At 34.1% G+C, this 20,430-nt stretch overlaps 1 pseudogene; it reads left to right on the top strand.

Annotated features, from left to right (window-relative positions):
- Positions 1-603: 603 nt before the first annotated feature.
- LOC142550654 (uncharacterized) lies at positions 604-15,764 on the top strand (annotated as a pseudogene).
- Positions 15,765-20,430: the final 4,666 nt, after the last annotated feature.

Genomic DNA, 20,430 nt, shown 5'->3' with positions numbered 1-20,430 from the left:
GTTAGTTTGATATTACCAACCATTTAAAGTGGATGCCTTGATTTATTATATATGAATATATCATAATATTAATTTCTTGTTAACATTTAAATGTTTGTTTGGTTTTATTAACCATTTAAAGTGAGAACCTCGATTTAGTGTTTACAAAATATATATAGCACAATAAATACTTGACAAAATTTATAAGTTTCGGTATATATTATATACTTATAAGATAATAATATTTAACATATTATAAATATGATTATTTAATATATTGGAACCATTTTATTAAATGGATTTCAATAATGATCATTGATGTTAACTTTATTAAATTACCAAAGAGTGGATCCTCTAATCTCAACTACTTAAATTAAAATTTGAAATTAAAAATTACCAATTAAATATTCAAATAATTAAAAGAAAAAAAACAAAAACAAAAAGACATTGTAGTTGACTTGTAATTACCTTAGCTTCCATGTGGATACGATATTCGGACTCGCCGAATTATACTACTTGTGAACAATCTACTTTTGGGAGTGCAACAATCAAATTCGTATCAGGTCTCAGGTCGGTTCGAGTTAGAAGGGTAGTTTGGTCATTTGCTTAACCGAATACGCAAAAATGGTGGTAAACGAGCCATCCGGTAAGCGAAGTGAGTCGTTTTGTAAACGTAGGTCCTAAGTTTGAAAGTTCAGCAAGCTACTGGATATTTAATCATTATTTATTGTTTATGTTATATTTATTTCTTTAAGTATTATTATACCCTACTTATAAGTGGGAGTTTTGATTTATTGTTGCTATATGTTACACTAAATTCTTGGAACCATTTAAATGTTAGTTTGGTATTACAAACCATTTAAAGTGAATGCCTTGATTTATTATATGATTATATCATAATATTAATTTATTGGTACCATTTAAATGTTTGTTTGGTTTTACCAACCATTTAAAGCGGATGCCTTGATTTATTATATATGAATATATCATAATATTAATTTCTTGGTACCATTTAAATGTTTTTTTGGTTTTACCAACCATTTAAAGTGGATGCCTTGATTTATTATTTATTAATATCATAATATTAATTTATTGGTACCATTTAAATGTTTGTTTGGTTTTACCAACCATTTAAAGTGGGAACCTTGATTTAGCGTTTACAAATATATATATAGCACAATAAATAATTGACAAGATTTACAAGTTTTGGTATATAATATATGCTTATAAGATAATAATATATAACATAATAAAAATATGATTATTTAATATATATTGAAACTATTTTATTAAGTGGATTTCAATAATGTTCATTAATGTTAACTTTATTAAAATACCAAGAATGGATCCTTTAATCTCAACTACTTAAATTAAAATTCGAACAATTAAAAATTACCAATTAAAGATTCAAAATATTAAAAGAAAAATAAAACAAAAACAAAAACAAAAAGACATTGTAGTGGACTTGTAATTACCTTAGTTTCCATGTGAATACGATATTCGGACTCACCGAATTATACTACTTGTGGACAACCTGCTCTTGGGAGTGCGACAATCAAAGTCGCAACAAGTTTTTGGCGCCGTTGCCGGGGAAGTATAATTTAATTTCAAGTCTATTTAATTTTGTTTATAGTTTATTTTTTTTATTTGAATTTTTATTGTTTTTTTGTGTTTTTATTCTTTTGCATGAGCATTTGGTCACGTACACTTAGTGGTCGACTCATTCAAAATAACCTTTTATTTTTACAAAACATGGCGGAAGAACCCATCCAAGAAAATGAAGATGAAATTCAATCTCAACATGATCATGATAGACGAAGAACACTTAGAGATCACAAGAATCCTACACGTACTAGTGCACCTTCATGTCTAGTTTTTCCCCTTGATGCATCTCATTTCAATTTTAAGCCTGGTATTATCCAACTTTTACCCAATTTTCATGGCTTAGATTCTGAAAATCAATACATGCATTTACGAGAGTTTGAAGAAGTGTGCAACACATATAATGATCTAAATTGTAGCATGAACACAATTTGACTTAAGCTTTTTCCTTTTTCTTTAAAAGATAAAGCTAAAAATTGGCAACAAAATCTTAGATCGGGATCCATTCGAACTTGGGATGAATTGCAACAACAATTTTTGAAAAAGTTTTTTCCATCTCATAGAACAAATTCTTTCAAAAGGCAAATCATCACTTTCACTCAAAAACAAGGAGAAAATTTTTATCAGTGTTGGGATAGATACAAAGAATTGCTTAATCTTTGTCCATATCATGGTTTTGAAATTTGGAGAGTTGTTTCTCAATTTTATGAAGGCTTAACACCTAAAGATAGACAAATGGTTGAATTTATGTGTAATGAAACATTTGAAGATAAAGATCCAAATGAGGCAATTGAGTATCTCGATTCATTAGATGAAAATGCTCAAAATTGGGACACTATAGGTACAATCGAACCATCAAACAAGATTCAATCTCCCACATCTGGTGGAGGTATGTACACCCTCAAAGATGAACATGATCTCTAAGCTAGATTTACCTCTTTGGCAAGAAAAGTTGAGGCACTTGAATTGAAAAAAAATGGTCAATTAAAAGCTATTCAAGAAATTGCGTGTCACATCTGTGATACAAGTGATCATTCTACAAAAGATTGTCCCACTTTGCCCTCTTTTAAAGAATGTCTCCATTAACAAGTCAATGTTTTGAACAATTTCAAAAGGCCAAATTTTGAACCATTTTCTAAAAATTACACTCCAGGTTGGCGAAATTATCCAAATTTTAGTTGGGGGAATGATAATGCTGCACAATTTCCGCAACCACATTTTCAAAATCAACAAAATTTTCAAAATTATGCACCTTATGTTCCTCCACCTAAAAGGAATTTGGAAGATTTATTGAATTCTTTCATTGCAAAGCAAGAGTCTATCAATACTTAAACTGCTCAAACCATGATAGATTTGAAAGATACTCTTGCTAAATTTGCATCTGCACTTAATGTTCATGAAAAAGGTAAATTTCTTTCACAACCACAGCCTAATCCCAAGGATCATCATTCACAAACTGGAACTTCTGGAACTCAACCGATGGACCAGGTAAAATTTGTTATTACCCTTCGAAGTGGTAAGGTTGCGGAAAAATCCATTCCTGAACCTTGTGAAGATGATGATAAATCAACTCCAAAGGGTAAGGATGTGGAACCCATAACTTGCGAAGAGGAGGTTCAACAGACAGTGTCACCACCATTCCCTCATGCATTGAAAAATACAAAAAAATCAAATTTTAATTCTGATATATATGATATTTTTAAACAAATAAAAGTTAATATTCCTTTATTAATGCAATAAAACAGGTACCATTATATGCCAAATTTTTGAAAGACTTGTGCACTGTGAAAAGAAAATTGAATGTGAAAAAGAAAGCATTTTTAGCCGAACAAGTAAGTGCAATCATTCAAAATAATAATACTTTGAAATACAAAGACCCTGGTTGTCCTACTATTTCATGTATTATTGGAGAACGAAAGATTAAAAAAGCCTTGCTTGATCTTGGAGCTAGTGTGAATTTACTTCCATTTTCAGTTTATCAAGAACTCAATCTAGGCGAGTTAAAATCTACTTCGGTAACACTTTTACTTGCCGATAGATCTGTTAAAGTGCCAAGAGGTATGGTAGAAGACGTGTTGGTCCAAGTTGATAACTTTGTATATCCTGTCGATTTCATAGTTTTAGATGCACAACCTATCGAAGCTTGTAATGCAATTCCTGTAATTCTGGGTCGTCCATTTTTAGCAACTTCTAATGCTCTTATAAATTGCAGGAATGGATAATGAAGTTGTCATTTGGTAACATGACCTTGGAGCTCAATGTTTTTAATCTTTGTAAGCAACCACATGACAAAGGAGATGAAAGTGAAGATGAAAATCTTATTGAAACTCTTGTTGAAGAAAACATTCAAGAAGGGAGTACTCGTGATTAATTAGATATTTGTTCAATTGAAACTGTTAAAGAAAATATTGAAATTGATTTTGATGATTTTATCAGGTATCACTCGTTACCAGGATCAGAGAAAGAATTTGATTCAAAATATGATAACAAAGACGAACCACCCATATTGGAGTTAAAACCCTTGCCAAAGAATTGAAGTATGCATTTCTTGGAGAAGATGAAACATATCTGGTGGTAATTTCTTCCAAACTAGCAAGTGATCAAGAAGGTAAATTAGTTGATATGCTTAAAAGACATAAAATTCAATTGGTTGGACACTAAAAGATCTCAAGGGCATTAATCCACTAATTTGCACTCACAAAATTCACTTAGAAGAAAATGCAAAAACATCTCAACAACCACAAAGGAGATTAAATCCACACATGAAAGATGTCTTGAAAACTGAAGTTCTCAAACTACTTGATGTTGGGATTATCTACCCTATTTCTGATAGTAAGTGGGTAAGCCCAACACAAGTAGTTAAAAAAAAATCTGGCATCACAGTGATAAAAAATGAAAAAGGTGAATTGTTAACAAGTCGAGTCCCCTCTAGTTGGCGGAGGTGTATTGATTATAGTAAATTAAATGACGCCACTAGAAAAGATCATTTTCCATTACCATTTTTGGATCAAATTTTAGAAAGAGTAGCAGGTCATCCATACTACTGTTTTCTTGATGGATATTCAGGTTATTATCAAATTCCCATTGCACTCGAAGATCAAGATAAAACTACATTCACATGTCCTTTTGGAACATTTGCATTTAGAAGGATGTCATTTGGATTATGCAATGCCCCAGCAACATTTCAAAGATGTATTCTAAGCATTTTTAGCGACATGGTTGAAAATTGTTTGGAGGTTTTTATGGATGATTTAACTGTTTTTGGAAATACATTTGATAATTGTCTTGAAAATTTGGAAAAAATTTTAAAAAGATGCGAGGAAAAAGGTTATTTTAAATTGGGAAAAATGTCATTACATGATTACTTCTGGGATTGTTCTGGGACATGTCGTATCATCTCATGGAATTGAAGTTGATAAAGTCAAAGTTGATGTCATTGCCAATTTACCCCCTCCAAAAACCATTAAAGAAATTCGCTCATTTTTGGGACATGCTGGATTTTATAGGAGGTTTATAAAGGACTTTAGATCAATCTCTAAACCCATTTGTAACCTCTTAACAAAAGACACTGCATTTGAGTGGACTCAAGAATGTCAAAATGCTTTTGATAAAATCATTTGACATTTAACATCAGCTCCTATCATGCAACCTCCTGATTGGTCTTTATCATTTGAAATCATGTGCGATGCGAGTGATTATGTAGTCGGTGCACTACTGGGTCAAAGAAGAAACGGTAAGCCTTACGTGATATATTATGCAAGTAGAACTTTAAACAATGCTCAAATGAATTACTCCACAACTGAAAAAGAACTACTTGCTGTAATATTTGCATTAGATAAATTTCGTTCTTATTTGATTGGATCAACGACTATTGTGTTTACTGATCATTCTGCTATTAGATATTTGTTGACCAAACAGGATGCAAAGCCACGACTGATATGATGGATTTTGTTGCTCCAAGAATTTGACATTGTGATCAAAGATAAAAAAGGAACCGAGAATGTCGTAGCCGATCATTTATCGAGACTAGTAACAGGATCATCTTGTGAAATGACACCAATTAACGATAATTTTTCTGATGAACATCTATTTTCAGTTACTACTACACATTGGTTTGCTAACATAGTAAATTTTCTTGTGCAGGAAAAATGCCACCGCAATGGAGTTCCCAAGATAAAAGAAAATTTTTGAATGAGGTAAAAAACTTTTATTGGGATGATCCGTATCTGTTCAAGTATTGTCCAGATCAAATTTTTCGACGTTGCATACCCGACAATGAGGTAAATAGTGTCATTAAATTTTGTCATTCAGAAGCATGCGGAGGACATTTTTCTTCAAAGAAAACGGCTGCAAAAATCTTGCAGTGTGGATTTTATTGGCCCACTTTGTTTAAAGACACCCACGAAATCTGCAAGATCTGTGAAAATTGTCAAAAATTGGGTGCGATTTCAAAAAGAAACATGATGCCTTTGAATCCTATTATTGAAATTGAAATCTTTGACTATTGGGGAATTGATTTTATGGGACCTTTTCCACCGTCGTTTGGATACTTGTATATTTTAGTGCTGTTGATTATGTTTCCAAATGGAAAGAGGCAATTCCATGTCGAACAAATGATCAAAAAATCGTCATAAAATTTTTGAAAGAAAATATTTTTAGTAGATTTGGAATTCCTCGATCCATGATAAGTGATTGAGGAACTCACTTTGTTAATAAATCATTTGCTTCATTAATGAAAAAATATGGTATTCTTCACAAAGTAACTACTCCTTATCATCCTCAAACAAATGGACAAGTTGAATTAGCTAATAGGGAGATAAAGAAAATTTTGGAAGAAACTGTTAACTCAAATAGAAAAGATTGGTCTCTGCGACTTAATGATGCACTTTGGGCATATCGAACAACTTTTAAAACATCATTGAATATGTCTCCCTATAGGTTGGTTTACGGAAAACATTGCCATTTGCCTGTAGAATTGGAACATAAAGCTTATTGTGCGATCAAAACTTTTAATTCAAGCATGGATGATTGCAAAAAATTGCGCAAATTGCAACTTAATGAACTTGATGAACTCAGAAATGATGCGTATGAGAATTCAAGGATTTATAAAGCAAAAATCAAATCATTTCATGATAAAAAAATTCTTAGAAAATCTTTTGAGATTGGTAAAAAAGATTTTCTTTATAATTCTCGACTTCACATATTCCCAAGAAAATTACAATCAAGATGGACAGGCCCATATGTTGTAAAGCATGTGTATCCTTATGGAGCTGTGGATATTGAAAATCCTAAAAATGGTGATGTTTTTAAAGTGAATGGACAAAGGCTTGAACCATTTTTGGAAAATGAAATCTTTCAATAAGAGTTTATTTCCCTTTCTGATCCTTAAATTTTTATGTTGCATTTAATTTTGTTTGTTTTTAATTCAGGTTTCCTTAATCTTTTTATTTTCCCGGTTAAATGGCGGATAACGGTACTCCGTGACTCTCATAGTCGGTTAAATCAGTTTCCCACAATTGCTGATACAAAAATAAAAAAAAAATCATTTCTTTTCTTTACAAAATGGATGAAAATCTCTCAAAAATTTGTAAATATTTTCCCTCTGTTTCTGAAAATGTTATAAGAAAAATTTATGCAGGTAGGTGTGAAAGATTGAGATTGTTAATGCAAAAAAGAATTCAAGAAGATATTCGTCTTGTAATAGAAGCTAAGATCCGATTAGGAGGAGAAGTTCCACAATCATTGCTCATTCGGTATTTGCCTGGATTAGGAAAAAGCACTTATGCGAAAAAACGAAGGGCCAAAAGGTTAGGGGTTTGTCATAAGTGTGCAAGATGGACTTGTGACAAACGATGCAGATCTTTGGGATGTGTTTCTGATAACAGAGAAAATAAAATTGATTTTATTAAGAATGGGCTGAGTAAGGAGTCTTTAGATAACATCTTATTGACTCTTGAGACGCATTCTATGGACATGTGCATATTGAACTTCTCCGTTTATGGAAACAATTTCAAGATAAGCGTCATGGTCTTTGGAATTGATAGGACTCGTTTTTACGTGTTTTTAGTGTTGGTTTTGAGTCGCGTTCATGCATCATATTAGTTTGTTTTAGTTGAATTTTGCATTTTTTTAGCATTATTGAGCATTTGACTAATCTCGTGTATTCTGTGGTTATTTTGTAGGAATTGAACCAAAAAGTGGGAGAAACTTTGGCATAATATCGAAGAGGTCTCGCTAGGGCGGTCAAAGTGACCGCCCCAGCGAGCATTGTGGTCTGGCCGAGGATTATTTTGCGCAAGTGTCTCGCTAGGGCGGTCAAAAGTGACCGCCCCAGCGAAACCAGGGACATGCTCGAGGAAGCTTATTCGAGGACCTCTCGCTAGGGCGGTCAAAATATACCGCCCTAGCGAGAAGCGAGATTGAGAAAGATTTGTTTCCAAATTTTGAGGGACTCTATCCTACACCAAGACCTAACACACGAGATCAGCCGTTTTTTGGACACACTTTATCAGACTTTTCATCATTTTTCTTGGAGAGGAGGCTAGGAGCAAAGGAGATTTCGAAGACCTCGAAATTTCCACGCGTCGTGGCCGTCATCCATCGTCATCTTTAGTATTTTCATTATTCAGTATTTTATTTCTTACATTGATTGTTGGTTTTTATCATGAATTTCAGTAGCTAAACTCTAGATTTGTTGGGATTTGAGGGGATCCTACCCCGTACTCGGTGTTTAACATTATTTCTCGACGTTTTTATTAGTGATTTGTTTATGCTATTGGTGGAGATGTAAGGTGAGGGGGAGCCGAAATAAAAGGAATGAAATTCTATTCCTGGGCTAAAAGGTGGAGATGTAAGGAGACGAGGAAAGTCAGACGAAAAGTCTTGACGATTGCACTATGAAAATGATCGGTGTACTCCCGACTGTTAGCCACTTGAGCTTATTTTCCTGCTTTTCGACACCCTTCTCTGCACTTAAGAATCGAATAAAGTTCAAATTATGGTTAGTGATAAATGGACACGGGGGTGCATGCTAGTGAGACTTGTATTGAAGTGCTAATTGAGTGACTCGCATGATCGGATGATTGATCTATTTGAAGTACGAATGACTAGACCCATCATGACACACACACACGTTCAAATTAGTGTCGAGATTTATGTGTAGATGAGAATGAGTATTCGTTTGTGATTTGACTTGATTTTGATTTGTATGTGGGAAAGTTCACTGAGGCATGAGCATAAAAGTGTTAACTCACCATTGACATTTACTTGTGTTGGTTATTTCTTGTTTGAGTATTTTGTGTTTGTTTAGAATCTCGTGCTTTAACCTATTTTGCTCGAGGACGAGCAAAAGGTTAGTATGAGGGGGTTGATAGGACTCGTTTTTACGTGTTTTTAGTGTTGGTTTTGAGTCGCGTTCATGCATCATATTAGTTTGTTTTAGTTGAATTTTGCATTTTTTTTAGCATTATTGAGCATTTGACTAATCTCGTGTATTCTGTGGTTATTTTGTAGGAATTGAACCAAAAAGTGGGAGAAACTTTGGCATAATATCGAAGAGGTCTCGCTAGGGCGGTCAAAAGTGACCGCCCCAGCGAGCATTGTGGTCTGGCCGAGGATTATTTTGCGCAAGTGTCTCGCTAGGGCGGTCAAAAGTGACCGCCCCAGCGAAACCAGGGACATGCTCGAGGAAGCTTATTCGAGGACCTCTCGCTAGGGCGGTCAAAATATACCGCCCTAGTGAGAAGCGAGATTGAGAAAGATTTGTTTCCAAATTTTGAGGGACTCTATCTTACACCAAGACCTAACACACGAGATCAGCCGTTTTTTGGACACACTTTATCAGACTTTTCATTATTTTTCTTGGAGAGGAGGCTAGGAGCAAAGGAGATTTCGAAGACCTCGAAATTTCCACGCGTCGTGGCCGTCATCCATCGTCATCTTTAGTATTTTCATTATTCAGTATTTTATTTCTTACATTGATTGTTGGTTTTTATCATGAATTTCAGTAGCTAAACTCTAGATTTGTTGGGATTTGAGGGAATCCTACCCCGTACTCGGTGTTTAACATTATTTCTCGACGTTTTTATTAGTGATTTGTTTATGCTATTGGTGGAGATGTAAGGTGAGGGGGAGCCGAAATAAAAGGAATGAAATTCTATTCCTGGGCTAAAAGGTGGAGATGTAAGGAGACGAGGAAAGTCAGACGAAAAGTCTTGACGATTGCACAATGAAAATGATCGGTGTACTCCCGACTGTTAGCCACTTGAGCTTATTTTCCTGCTTTTCGACACCCTTCTCTGCACTTAAGAATCGAATAAAGTTCAAATTATGGTTAGTGATAAATGGACACGGGGGTGCATGCTAGTGAGACTTGTATTGAAGTGCTAATTGAGTGACTCGCATGATCGGATGATTGATCTATTTGAAGCACGAATGACTAGACCCATCATGACACACACACACGTTCAAATTAGTGTCGAGATTTATGTGTAGATGAGAATGAGTATTCGTTTGTGATTTGACTTGATTATGATTTGTATGGGGGAAAGTTCACTGAGGCATGAGCATAAAAGTGTTAACTCACCATTGACATTTACTTGTGTTGGTTATTTCTTGTTTGAGTATTTTGTGTTTGTTGTGTTTGTTTAGAATCTCGTGCTTTAACCTATTTTGCTCGAGGGCGAGCAAAAGGTTAGTATGAAGGGGTTGATAGGACTCGTTTTTACGTGTTTTTAGTGTTGGTTTTGAGTCGCGTTCATGCATCGTATTAGTTTGTTTTAGTTGAATTTTGCATTTTTTTTAGCATTATTGAGCATTTGACTAATCTCGTGTATTCTATGGTTATTTTGTAGGAATTGAACCAAAAAGTGGGAGAAACTTTGGCATAATATCGAAGAGGTCTCGCTAGGGCGGTCAAAAGTGACCGCCCCAGCGAGCATTGTGGTCTGGCCGAGGATTATTTTGCGCAAGTTTGACCGCCCCAGCGAAACCAGGGACATGCTCGAGGAAGCTTATTCGAGGACCTCTCGCTGGGGCGGTCAAAATATACCGCCCTAGCGAGAAGCAAGATTGAGAAAGATTTGTTTCCAAATTTTGAGGGACTCTATCCTACACCAAGACTTAACACACGAGATCAGCCGTTTTTTGGACACACTTTATCAGACTTTTCATCATTTTTCTTCGAGAGGAGGCTAGGAGCAAAGGAGATTTCGAAGACCTCGAAATTTCCACGCGTCGTGGCCGTCATCCATCGTCATCTTTAGTATTTTCATTATTCAGTATTTTATTTCTTACATTGATTGTTGGTTTTTATCATGAATTTCAGTAGCTAAACTCTAGATTTGTTGGGATTTGAGGGGATCCTACCCCGTACTCGGTGTTTAACATTATTTCTCGACGTTTTTATTAGTGATTTGTTTATGCTATTGTTATTTCTTGTTTCAATCGAAGCCTAGCTAACTTCCTTTGATTATTTCATGTTGTTGATGAGTTCGATAGAATAGTTAACAATATGATCAAATAGTATAAACCACGGATTTACAATTTTAGTAGATATACGGAATTGGGTACGTGTCGATAGTGATAGTTCACCCGAATGAAAGCTAGTGGATTCCATAGAATGTAATGCAATCTTGAACTGTTAAATATTTGAGGACACTTGAGTACTGCATGTTTTTTATTAGTATTAATATAGCTCGACATAGTATATTAATTAGTCTAGGGAATTCCGTCGAACGCACGAGTAAAAGTCGAGTGTGATTATTTAAACACGAGTGGTAGGTGAACTGCTAATTCCCAACAAATTCATTTCTCATTTGATTTAATCCAAATTAATCATTGCGGTCTTGAGTACGTTTTCTTTGCATTTTAATTATTTTAGTTGTTTAATTTACATTAGTTTAATCATCAACTCATTTTATCGTTGCTAAAGAAATTTTACTTGAAAATAAAAATAGTGTAACGCAGTCCTTGTGGAACGATACTCGTATTCACTTACGTTTATTATAACTTGACTATCGTGCACTTGCGATATTTAAATCGAGCTTTCATTTATAAAATAAATTTTGGGATTATTCACTATGCAAGCTTTGCTCGATCAGAATCCGACTAAAAAAGACCCTGTTTGCCAATTTATAAGAAAATTGGATGGGAACCATATCCTCGACTCATAGAAGGCGTTGAAGCCGTTTCTGGACGTAAAACCAGAGGAAAATTGTGAGCCACAATCACACTACTGTTTATATGCATGTGTGTCATTATTATTTTTACTGTTTATTCTACTTACAGCTATGACCCATAGTTTTGTCATGATAACATATTACCCCTATAAAATCTCTCATCTTTCTCTCTATTTTCGCAGACCAAAAAGAAATTAAAAACATGGTTGGATCCTCTGCACAAACATTGAAAAATATTTGTGTATTTTGTGGGTCGAGTTCTGGAAAAAATGAAGTATTTGTAGAAGAAGCGTTTAAACTTGGAAAGATATTGGCTGAGAGAAAAATTCAATTGGTATATGGGGGAGGTAATATTGGGTTAATGAGATCTGTTTCAACATCTGCTCATCTTGGAGGTAGTCAGGTTTTAGGTATTATTCCTACAGCTTTAGCTGAAAGAAATATTACAGGTGTTACGATTAGGGAGGAATTAAAAGTTTCTTCTATGTATGAAAGAATCACCAAAATGATTGAAAATTTTGATGCTTTTATCGCACTACCAGGTGGTTTTGGTACATTAGAAGAAATTTTTCACACTGTTTTTTGGGCACAACTTAATATCCATATAAATCTGTGGGCTTGTTGAATATCTATAATTATTATGACAGTTTGTTGACATTTCTTGATAAAGCTGTAGAACAGAATTTTATTTCATAAAATTCACGACGGATGCTCATCCGTGCTTCGACTGCCGACCAATTAATTGATGATTTGGAAGCTTTTGTTCATAAGCCTGATCCGATGATAAAAAATATCAATTGGTCGCAATCAAGCAGTAAGAAAAGAAAGTTGGATCATTGATTCAAAAATCGTGGATTGGTTTGCGTTTGTTTCAGTTTGTTATCTTCAATAAAATTCCAGGTGATATCTTTTTCATTATGTACTCTTTATTAATAGTTATTTTGACATTAGGGACAATGTCATATTCTGATTGGGGGGAGAACAAACTTAAATTTTTTTTTAAAAAAAATTTTAAAAAAAAATTTATTTTAAAATTATAAAATGTTTATTGTTTGTATCTTAGCAATTTTTGCAAAAATATCATACATTACATGTTTGAAAGGTTTAGATTATAAATTGTAATAATCTATCTAAGGATGTTTAAATTTTTATTTGAAAAAAAAAGTCAATTTTAATATTTTGATCACTATAAAAATATGATTTATGAAATCTTTTTGAATGATTAACCATTGTGATAAAATCAGTTATTAAAGTATATGGCCCAAGATATACCTGATAAGGGTGCCTAAAATTTTTAAACTCACACATATTTTGTGAGTGAGTGGAGAGGATTGAGAAAACAGCTTGCGAGCCTTTATCGATCATCAGAGAGGCTATCTATTGTTTAGATTTTGTGTTCTTATTTTGAAAAAAAAATTGATATTTCCTGGAAAAAAAAAAAGAAAAAAAGAAAGATGTTGAAGATCTATGTAATTTTTAAGTTACATGCTGCGACCCATTTATCTCTCATAAAAATACAAATAAAAAAGAGAAAAAATAAAGAAAAAAATAGAGAAATACATTGTACAAGTTAAATAAATATGTGGTCAAGAAGCATAAACTTAATCTGATTCCATGATGTAAAAAAAATCAGGAAAAAAATATATAATAAGAACAACTGGATTTTAAATCAATGGATTTCCTATCTTTTGATTAGTTTGGCTCGTTTGTCTGTCTGCATTCTGTAAACCATTTTCCTGAGCATTTATCTGTATTCCAACTTCATGAGAGAAATCATTCCCATAAATTGAAACACTTATTAACCTGTGAGAATATGGAGTTGAGACTCTTACTAGGAATTTCTGAAGGCCATGTACATTTAACTACCTGAAAATAAGCTTTGAATTGATCAGTTCAGATTATTTCATAAATTATAATTATAATGATCTTGATATAACTTTGACAGTTTTCAAATTTAATTTAAACACTTGGATAGTTCTGATTACATTTCTATTTAAATTAATCAATATGTTTTGTGTTGCTATTAACGCTTAAATTGCTAGGGACTAGCAATAAGCTGGTTGGGGAGTGTGATAAAGATAAAAAATTGTATATTAACTAAATGTTTTATAATATAAATATATAGTTTTTGTTTTATTAAATGTTTAAATATTATATATTTTATAATAAATTGTATAAAATATAAGTTGTTGTGTAATTATAAGTTTTTACTATTTTTTACAGGTTCGATAAAACAAAAATAAACTTGACGTTGCAAATGAGATTATGATGATTCTTGGACTTGTAGAAAGTTGATGTTAATATCTACAATATTGGTGGCAAGCATGAGATAAAAATCTTCTCATAAATGGGATCAAATTAAGCAACAATTAAAGTTACCAAAGAAATGGCAGTTTTACCATGCTCTAGTATTTTGACCATATCTCTCAAATAACTTGGTCAAATGGTTAAAAAAAATACCACAATTCAAACAGCTCAGATATCTACATGTTTGTTTTTATGTAGAAAAGAAAATTCGGATGAGAAGATTTTCAAAAGTGATGTGTATTAAAATATTAATTTCTTGGATTATCAATGAAGACTTATGTGTAAAAAATGATATTTTATTTGTGGTTGTCTCCCCAAATTTGGCTATAAATAAGGGTGCATTGTAATGTATTGAGATATCCCTCATTTTATGAACAAACCTTCGAGTTCATAATATTTCTCTCTTTGTTTTCCCTTTATTTCTTCATTTAAATATAATTAGCATGTTAAATTCATATTCAAAGTTTTACACTTTGAATAATGAGTAGCTAACTTCCCAAAGTTGAGATGAAAAGCTGAAACTCTTGGCATGATAATAAGATTATTAAAAGGTAAGAATCTATGTTTTATATTATTTAATCATTATTTATTGTTTATGTTATATTTATTTCTTTAAGTATTATTATACCCTACTTATAAGTGGGACTTTTGATTTATTGTTGTTATATGTTACACTAAATTCTTGGATCCATTTAAATGTTAGTTTTGTATTACCAACCTTTAAAGTGGATGCCTTGATTTATTATATGATTATATCATAATATTAATTTCTTCAACCATTTAAATGTTAGTTTGGTGTTACCAACCATTTAAAGTGGATGCCTTGATTTATTATATATGAATATATCATAATATTAATTTCTTGGTACCATTTAAATGTTTGTTTAGTTTTACCAACCATTTAAAGTGGGAACATTGATTTAGTGTTTACAAATTTATATATAGCACAATAAATACTTGACAACATTTACAAGTTTTGGTATATATTATATACTTATAAGATAATAATATATAACTTAATAAAAATATGATTATTTAATATATATTGGAACTATTTTATTAAGTGGATTTCAATAATGTTCATTAATATTAACTTTATTAAAATACCAAGAGTAGATCCTTTAATCTCAACTACTTAAATTTAAATTTGAACAATTAAAAATTACCAATTAAAGATTCAAACTATTAAAAGAAAAATAAAAAAAACAAAAACAAAAAAACATTGTAGTGGACTTGTAATTACCTTAGCTTCCCTGTGGATACGATATTCAGACTCACCGAATTATACTACTTGTGGACAACCTGCTCTTGGAGTGCAACAATCAAAGTCGCAACACCTAACAGCGTCATCAGAAACTCCATTAAATTTAAAAGTATCGCAAATTTCAAGGAAATCTGCGAAGTGCGTGTTTGGGTCATCTATTGCAGATCCTCCAAACTGGACTGTATTCTGAATCATCTGAATTATGGCTGTCTTGATTTCGAAGTGGTTTGCCCGCAAAATACGCCTCACAATGCTGGGGCGTGCACCATCCAAAGAAGGCTGGGCATACTCAATCATCGGTATGCGGCGTGGCATCTCAACATGTCTGCTTTTATGGTGTTCCTCCTCATGCTCGTGCTCGTGCCTCTCCATCAGTTCCTTCAGTCTCTGCTCCTGTCTTCTTCTGCGGAAAGTTCTTTCAATTTCCGGATTAAACTGCTCAAGCTCCACGTCAAGTGATTTTGGCATGCACTGGAAAAGATATCTGGAATAGAATATGGAGTGTTAGCTCAAGAAAAATAAAAAAATTCTAAATAAAATAACTAAAAATAAAATTGTGAATTAACAGTCCCCGGCAACGGCGCCAAAAACTTGATCGAGCAAAACTTGCACAGTGGAATCCTTAAGAAAAATATGATTTTGTATGCTCGAAAATTAATCGCAAGTGCACGAGGTCAAGTAATAGTATAATTTATGAGAGTACGAGTATCGTTCCATTAGAGAGACTGTATTTGACAATTATTATTTCCAGTTATCAAATCTTTAGCAACGAAATTTGAATGATTGTTTATGACTACTAAAATCAAATAAACATGCAAATAAAAAGATTCAGGAATTAAATAATGAGATATAATATCTAGAATTGTTAATTAAAATTCAATGAGAAATGTATTTGTTGGGAATTTCAGTTCACCTACCCCTCGTTAATTAATTAATTCGTTCGATAGTGATTTAGGCTTCCGACATGATTTCCTATTCAATTGAACACGCCTTCTCAAGCTATGTCAAACTAATTCTACTCAGTAAAGTAATTAAATGTATTTAATTATTTATCAAGAGTGAATCGCATATCGATCTATGAAATCCCCTAGTTTTCGACTCTTAGGACTATAACTATCGACATGTATCCAATTTAATATTTCTATGTAAATTGTAAATCCAGGAAATATACTACTCGATCCTATCGCAAGCTATTCTCTTGAACTCACTCACGATATGAGTATTATTAAAGTTAGCTATGCTTTAACAATCGTAATAAAAACAGTAGTATACTCAAGAACAAATCAAGAATTAAAATACGAATTAACTAAATCAGTTTCGGGGTAGGATCCCCTTAAATCCCAACAAATATTTATGTTAGCTACTCGAATTCATAGTAAAAGTAAACGAAACAATGTTTAAACGATGAATACTAAACAAGAAATACTAGACAAGACGAGATCTGCGAAGAACGATGCCCGGAAATCTTCGAATCTTCAACTCCAAGAAATTTCTCCCTCTCTAGACTCCTTGGCTGCTGAATAATGCCAATTTTTTGTGCCTCCTCCCCTTCTATATCCTTCCCCATTCAGAAATAAGAGAAGAATCGGCCAACAATATTTCCAAAATTACAAGCGCGCTCGGGAGGACATAAGTTTCCACCCGGGCGGATGACTTTCGCAAATCTTGTTCCACAATTTTAATCGATGCGCTCGGGCGGACATAAGTTTCCGCCTGGGCGGATGACCTTCGCCAAAATTCTTCTTTCTTACACCTTGCTGGCACCCAGGTGAACATAAGTTTCCTCCCGGGCGAATGGCCTTCGCAGATCTTTGCATTTTCTTCAGTTTATTCACAATTTCTTGCATTTTCACACACGAGACACATGATCAACAATAAAACATAATATATGCCAAAATGTCACAAAATGCATGCAATCTAAATGATATGTGCAACACAATGAACTATCAGATAATATGAAAAACACGTAAAATTCACCTACATCAGGACCAAATTGATTTCAAATTCCACTTCTCTATCGGGTATTACACCCAGTAATTCTTCAGGAAAAACATATGGGAATTCTTGAACAACTGGAATATCTTCCAACTTTGGGGCATCTTTTTCTTTGGCTTCATTGATCATTGCTAGATAAATTTCTTCGCCTCCTTTTATGGCCTTCTAGGCTTGTGAGGCAGATAACAGAGATTTTCGTTCTTTGGATTTTTCGTGATATGTGACTTTCTTTTTAGTCAGAGTCTGAAGTCTAATATTTTTCTTTTGGCAGCCTATTATGGCATGGTTTTTAGCTAACCAATCCATTCCAAATATGATTTCAAACTCAATCATATTGAGTTGAATCAATTCTGCCTCAAAAATCTATTTACTGATACCAATTTTACAGTTTCGATACACCTTGTGGGTTTCAATTGTTTTACTTGCAGGTGTTGACTCTTAACGATTCACTAAGAATTTCATGCTCAAGTTTTAGCTTCTTAGAAAATCTTCTAGACACAAATGAGTGCGTAGCACCACAATCAAACAAAGCATATGTAGGTATTTCATTGAATAATACAGTACCTGCCACCACTTCGTTGGTGTTATCGGCTTCTTCCTGGGTTATTGCAAACACCCGAGCATTAGTCTTATTTTCATTTTGTTTGTTGTGTCCTGCCCCTTTGTCTTTGTTGTCTAAACAATCTCTAATCCGATTACCCACCTTACCACATCTGAAACAAGCGCCCGTTTTCTTATAACATTTCCCGATGTGATTTTGTCGACAAGTGTCGCACCACTTTCCTTATTTATGGCCAGTACTGCTAAAGGTTCCTCTTGAGGGGCCGCTTGAATAGTTTGGCTTTTGAATTTGGGACCACTCTGAGCATACTGACTAGTCAAAGGTCTCTTGTTTTTGTTTTCTTCTTCGAAGCGTTTGATATCAGTTTTCGCGCTTATTGCTGCGCCCAAAAAATCCGCAAAAATTCTTGGCCTGAATACCGCCAAAGCTGATTGAATCCGGCTGCTAAGCCTTTTCTTGAACCGGTGCATTTTCAGAGTTTCATCGGACATCATAGTTGGAACATAGGTTCCCAGATCATTGAACCTTGAGGTGTATTCCATCACTGTCATGTCTGATGTTTGTTTAAAGTTTTCGAATTCACTTAGCTTCTCCAGACGAAACTCTGCTGGATAATACTGCTTTAAAAATTCTCTCCGGAAGGTTTGCCATGTGATCTGCTCTACCTCAGCCAAATATAGTGACACTGTTTCCCACCACTTTCGTGCTCGGTCTTCCAGAAACGGGGTCACGACCTCTACTCTAAGTCCTTCAAGTACTTCAAATAAGTGCAGCTCTGATTCAACATTCTTAAGCCAGTTATGACTGACATGGCTGACTTCTGGGTCTGGATTTCCATCAAAAGTGGGGACTCGATTCTTTCTGAGGGATTCGTAATGATACTTGATTCCTCGTGGTTGTGGTTCTGGTGGCAGCTGGATGGCATTGGCAATGGGATTCACCATTCCTTGCAAAGTGGCGGCTACTCTGGTAGCTATTGCCATCATGTCCTCTAGGCTAAGGTTCACCATCGGTGGTGGCTGTGGATTTTTGTTCTCGTTTTGATTAATTCCGCGGGGATTACGGTTGTTCCTTGGTTGTATTCCTGTCATTTCCTATAAGCATAAAGATTTTCTAAGTTGTTTGTATAACTTTGATAACAAAATATATCTTTCATTAATAATTCAAAAATCACAAAGTTCTTACATCAGAATAGTTAATTCAACTCTTATACATTAGCATCTTATTTTAGTTGTCTATCCTATTCATCTAAGACTTCTCCATCGCCCATGTCTCCAATAGCTTCTTCTTCTTCTTCAAGATTCTCCTCGGGGTCTATTTCCATCTCACCTTCGAGATCTTCTAAATTGATCATATCGTTCTGTAACTGATCAATGTGTTGTTCCAATAGAGCGTTTTGATTCGTCATAGTTTCCACTTCTGCTTGCAGCTCTTGAATCATGGACTGGTTTACGTTCTTATTGATTTCCTGTTCCTCGATCTGTTCTTCAAGACGACGTTGTGATTTGAGAAGGCTATCATCCCGGATGTGGAGCGTAAGAATCCTATCATGAACTTTGTTCAACTCTCTTTTTGTGATATCGTGTTGACGTTCAGATTCTAGGTGGTTAGCAGCATAGCGTCTAACATCATCCCACAGTCTTTTATCTTCTTCTCTAGCCTCACGAAGATCCACCATCATGCATACGTTATTTCCATCTAACTGATAGTTATCTCTCTCAAGTTTGTCATTTTTATTTTTCAATATTTTAATTTCTGCTTCTTTTTCCTGGAGATGTTTTTGAAGTTGGGTTGTAACGCTTTGAGGATCCATTTTTGTTTCCTATAAAGATAAAAAAAACATTTTTATTCATAAAATACTCATCAATATTTAAATAGGCAATAATTTTAAAATAAATTTTTTATTTAGAATTAAGTTGTTACACTTAACACTTTTCCAATCATAATCTTAATGCAATCATAATACTAATCTAGTCTAGTCTATCATATCTCCGTCGTCGCTATCCCTGTCATTGCCGACCACCTCCATCGGTGCTTCCTCTTCTTCATCCATGTTTTCTATCACCAGATACAAGTATTTATTCTGATCCTGAAGTATGTCCTTGGTGTTGTGGAGCTTGGAAATGTACCGTTCTTGCTTGGTGTTGAACTCCTCCTAACGCTGACGAGCCTGAGTAGCACGTCCTCGCTCTATCTCTACTCTATCTAGCAAGTCTATGTTTAGTGAAGCTAGACGTGCGATTCGAGCTGAATCAGTAGGTATCTGAAGGAGTTATCTCTCAGCCAAGTCCAGATGGTGAGTGAGTCGATGTACGTCTGTCTCAAGTATGTCCCTAATCTCGCGAAGCTCTTGTTTCTCTAGCTTCTACCCAGTTGCGCCTTCAAAGTTGCAATCTCCCTAGTTTGATTGTTTATCGTGAGCTGGCGCATATGAAGGGCAGCCTGAGCACGAGTATGTGGAGCAGCCATTTCCTGACATAATTCGAGGTAGAATATCAGAAACGTAGCAAAGGATAGAAAGGCACAAAAGTAGCAACAAAGTT

The sequence above is a fragment of the Primulina tabacum genome, chromosome 7, assembly GCF_025594145.1.
Source record: "Primulina tabacum isolate GXHZ01 chromosome 7, ASM2559414v2, whole genome shotgun sequence".
NCBI classification, from domain to species: domain Eukaryota; kingdom Viridiplantae; phylum Streptophyta; class Magnoliopsida; order Lamiales; family Gesneriaceae; genus Primulina; species Primulina tabacum.
This window is presented reverse-complemented; position numbering and strand designations above follow the sequence as displayed.